This window comes from Juglans microcarpa x Juglans regia, chromosome 4S (assembly GCF_004785595.1).
Source record: "Juglans microcarpa x Juglans regia isolate MS1-56 chromosome 4S, Jm3101_v1.0, whole genome shotgun sequence".
In the NCBI taxonomy this organism is placed as follows: domain Eukaryota; kingdom Viridiplantae; phylum Streptophyta; class Magnoliopsida; order Fagales; family Juglandaceae; genus Juglans; species Juglans microcarpa x Juglans regia.
Window position 1 is genome coordinate 13,518,866 of NC_054601.1, and position 5,293 is coordinate 13,524,158.

The following is a 5,293-nucleotide window of genomic DNA, read 5'->3' on the forward strand; positions in this document are numbered from 1 at the left end:
TTTTAAAGAGCAATTGGGTTGAATTTGACAAAAACCAGCAGTACTGTTATTCAAAGAAGGTAAAAAATGCAATAAAAACTTGAGTGCACGAGAATTGGGATGACCCAAACGTGCATGCCACAAGTTAATAGAAACATTGTTTGCTGTAAGTCCAATGGGAGAGGTAGGAATTTTGCTTGCAGAAACTAGTTACTGGCCATCTACCAGCGATCGTTTATACATCTCTCTCTCTCTCTCTCTCTGTGCACGCATTGCGCAACCTTCTCTACCACACGACACCTCATGCCACTCCAGTCCGTTGTCCTCCACTGCCCCTTTCATCGCCTATTGCAGCATTCCAGTACAAGTCTCGCGCACGATGTACACAAAAAACACAAAATAAACAATATGGCAGTTGCAAAAACAAGCAATGAAGACGATGTACTACACACTAGCATTATAGAAGAGGAAGACCAACATGCGGACGATGTGAGTAAGCATGTGCAAGGAACATGGAAAAGAAGAGCTCATAACAAGGGGACTTCAACTGCTATGTTACTCAGATCGGGTCATAAAGAGGCTTGATAGTGAATGGTGGGGATAGTGGAATGGATGTTGGGGTAAAGAAGGGGAAGTTTGTGATAGGGCAAGATGAAGTAACAACAACTTTAGTATTGACGGAGGCTGTGAGGCAGCCCCTCCAAATATTATGAAAAGACTGAGTTGGAAATGCCAGGGGCTTGGGAACCCCTAGATAGTTCAAGAACTTTGCCATTTGGTGAAGGAAAAGAAGCCTCAAGTAGTTTTTCTTATGGAAACAAAACTACTTGCCAAGAACTTTGAAAGAATTAAAGGTAGGTTATATTATGTTGGTTATTTTGTGGTGGAGCTAGTGGGTAGAAAAGAGGGATTGACATTATTATGGACAAAAGATGTAGATGTAGATATAGTGAATTTCTCTCAACAGAATATTCATTCAAGAGTTAAATTTGACAAAGAAGGAATGGATTGGTACATAACATGTTTTTAAGGGCATTCTGAATTATGTAAAAGAAAGGAAGCATGGAAGTTATTATCAGCCATAAGACCACCTACACAATAGCCTTGGCGTGTCTTAGGTGACTTTAATGAAGTGCCCTTCCAATCTGAAAAAGTAGGGGGAAGATTGAGACCAGAACCACCAATGAAGGACTTCAGAAATGCTCTCGATAGTAATGATCTTTTTTATTTAGGTTGGAAAGGGGATAAATATACATGGTCTAATAAACATGTTGATGGAACTTTCATTAAAGAGATATTGGTTAGGGGGTGGCTTATACTATATGATCTGAAGTGTTTAGAAATGGGGAGGTGCATGCTCTACTAGTTATAAAGTTAGACCATAGGCCTTTACTGCTTGTGATGGAGGAAAACGGGCAGGTATGGAGGAGAAAGAAAAGAGTGTTCAGATTTGAAGCTAAATGGACTTTAGAGAAAGAAGGAAGTAATGTTGTTCAAGGGGCATGGAATATAGAAGCAACAGTGATGGATCCTTTTCTACAAGTACAAAAGAAGTTACATATTTGTAGAAGAGATATGATCAGGTGGAGTTTTTCTATTGTTGAGGATGTAGGCAAAATTATCAGAGAGAAGATTGAATTGTTGAAAGTGGAACAACAGAATGAAGGGGCCCATAATTTAGAGAACATTAAGAAGTTGCAAGAGGAAATAAGTTTGTTGATGGCAAAAGAAAATATTAGGTGGCAACAAAGAGCTAAACTAGATTGGTATCAGAAGGGAGATAAAAACTCGACGTATTTCCATGCATGTGCTAATCATAGAAGAGAGAAACATTGGATAAACTAGATTCGAGATGCTCAGATGAGAAGCTTGACTGAAAAGGCAGATATAGAAGGGGCTTTCCATGAGTATTTTACAGGAATTTTTACTTCCTCTAACCCATCAATGGAGGATATTGATAGCTGTACTAGTGTCATTGAGCCTAGGATGTCTACTGGTGTGAATGAAGAATTGATCAAGGAGTTCACTAAAGAAGAAATTTATGAAGCATTGTAGCAGATGGGTTCCCTCAAATCTCTTGGACCAGATGGGTTTGGAGCTCATTTCTACAAATCATATTGGGATATAGTAGGGGAAGAGGTATGTAATGTTGTCTTAAACGTTTTAAATGGGGGACCATTGGATTCTTGCCTTAATTATACATATATAGTCTTAATCCCAAAGGCTAATTCTCCGACTACAGTTAGTGATTTTCGACCTATAAGCCTTTGTAAGGTTCTCAACAAACATGTATCCAAAGTTTTAGCCAACATGCTTAAAAAGGTGCTGAATGGCCTCATCTCCAACAATCAAAGTGCTTTTATTCCTGGGCGCCTCCTTACAGATAATGTAATGGTAGCCTATGAAACATTGCACACTATGAAGACAAGACAAAGATGAAAATCAAAAGAATGACATTAAAGTTAGATATGGCAAAGGCTTGTGATCGGTTGGAATGGAGTTTTCTTGAAGCAGTGATGAGAAGGTTGGGTTTTCAAGAAAGGTGGATCAAGCTAATTATGACATGTGTAACCTCAGTCACATATTCTGTAATGATTAATGGGCTACTAGGAGAAATCATCAGACCAACTAGAGGATTACGGCAAGGGGATCCTATTTCCCCTTACCTTTTTATTTTGTGTGCTAAAGGTTTAAGTGCTCTTATAAACTCAGCTGAAAGAAGGGGATTAATCCAAGGAGTTGTTGTCTCAAGAGGGGAATAAGGGTCAATCATTTATTATTTGCTGATGATTGCATTATTTTTAGAAAGGCCAATCTGATAGAATGGTATGATATATGGATAATTCTCCATAGATATGAGAAAGCTTTAGGGCAATTTCTAAACAAGAACAAGACCACAATTTATTTAAGCACTAATTCTTGCAGGGCTGTTAGAAGTTAGATAACTTGAGCAGCAGGGGTTAGGGAATGTGGTTCTTATGATAAATACTTAGGTCACCACCTATGGTGGGGAGATCAAAGTATAATGCTTTTAGACATTTAAAAGAGAAGATATGGGGGAGAGTACAAATTTGGAAGAGTAAGATTTTAACACAAGCAGGGAAGGAAGTCTTGCTTAAAGCTGTGATTCAAGCTATGCCAACTTTTCCTATGAGCCTATTCAAATACCAAGGAAGCTGTGTATGGAAATCACTTCTGTTATGTCTAAGTTTTGGTGGGGTCATAAGGAGAATATGAGTAAGATTTAGTGGAGGAGTTGGGTTAGAATGGGAGAATCAAAAGAAAAGGGCGGGGGGGAGGGGGGGGGGTTTAGAGATGTGGAGTCTTTTAACAACGCAATGCTATCAAAACAGTGTTAGAGACTACTAAAACAACCCCATTCATGGGTGTCTAAGGTAATGAGAGACAAGTATTTTAAGCATGGTGATTTGTTGAATGTAAGGATTGGGAGTGGACCTTCTTTTATTTGGAGAAGCCAGTTGTCTACAATGGATTTGCTTAAAGCTGGCTTACTGTGGAGAGTTGGCAGAGGGATAAGATAAAAGTTTGGAAAGATAGATGGTTGTCTGTTCCTACTTCATACCAGGTGCAATCTTCAATGTTCAATTTGGATATAGAAGCCATTGTAAATGAAATTATCGATCAAGAAAAAGGGGAATGGAAGACTCAATTGATTTATGATACTTTCAGTAACACTAAAGCTAAGACCATTCTAAGTATACCACTTAGAAAATCAAGTCTTGAAGATCAACAAATATGGTTATATGCAAAGGATGGGAAGTTCTCTATGAAGAGTGCTTATCATTCAGAGCAATCGAGGAGAATGATTCAAGGAAAGACCTCAGCCTCAACTGACCTCACAGAAGGTTGGAAACAAATCTGGAAACTGAATGTGGAAGGGCAACTCTCAACAGGTTTGTGTAAAGATGCACTGACAAGTGCCTGCCTTTCTTCAAGATTCTGCGAAAGGCATAGATATGGGACGACGAGTACGACTTGGCATTCGAGGCTCTCAAGAAGTATCTCACAAGCCCACCGCTCCTCAGCAACACAGGTGTGGGGAAACACTGACCTTGTACTTGTCGGTCTCCCCCCAGGTAGTCTCTTAGGCATTAGTGCGCAACGAGGATGGAGTCCAGAGGCCGGTCCACTACACCAGCTGGGCATATAATGGGGTTGAAGCCAGGTACCCCCACATAGAGCAACTCGAATTTGCACTGGTGGTAACCACATGCAAGGTGTGCCCGTACTTCCAAGCTCATCCATTAAGATTCCTCACAAAGACCCCTCTAAGAAAGGTCCAGCAAAGGCCAGATGCTACTGGTTGGCTCATGAACTAGGCAATAGAGTTGAGCGAGTTTGATATCGACTATGTGCCATGGAATACCATCAAGGGGCAAGTGTTGGCGGACTTCGTGGCTGAATTTGCTGGTTTCCTGGTGGAGTGCGAATGTGCACCTCCCGTGAAACCTCAAGTTTTCATGGATGGCTCGTCTTGCTGGGTTGGAGGGTGAGGGGGTGCATATCATTACGTCCGATGGAGAGGAGTACAATTATCCCATCAAGTTGGCATTCAAGTCCATGAACAACGAGGTAGAGTATGAAGCATTGCTTTCAGGACTGGCGATAGCTAGGTCTGTTGGTGTCATAGAAATTGAAGTGCAAGCCGACTCGCAGGTGGTGGTCAATCCAGTACGAGGGGAATTCGATGTAAAGAACGAAAAATTGAAAAAATACATGGCACTAGTAGAAGCCAAGCACCCTCACTTCAAGTACTTCCAGATTTAGCAAGTGCCAAGGATAGAAACCAAGAAAGCGAACAAGTTAGCACCCTCGCCATAAGACAGAAAGATTAGGAATCGAATGGCACGCTACACTTTGATCGAGGGAATTCTGTACCGAAAGGGCCACTCGACACCTCTCTTGACGTCCATCTCCCCTGAAGAAGCCTAGTATGTGTTGGCATAAATACACGAAGGGATCTATGGCAGTCACTCAAGAGGAAAAGCACTAGTTGGAAAAGTGATGAGGGCGGGGTATTACTTGCCCTGTGCCTTTCTAGATGTCCAGAAGTATGTGCTGAAATGCCAGAAGTGCCAAGAGTATGCCAATGTGCCCCACTGCCCACCGAAAGAATTGACGTTGATCACCTCACCTTGACCCTTCACCTAGTGGGGAATTGACTTGGTCGGCCCACTCCGTTCAAGCAAGAGAGGAGTAAAATTCGTGGTAGTAGCTATGGATTACTTCACCAAGTGGGTTGAGGCCGAGGCCCTAGCACACATCACAATGAACAACATCACGCGGTTCCTGT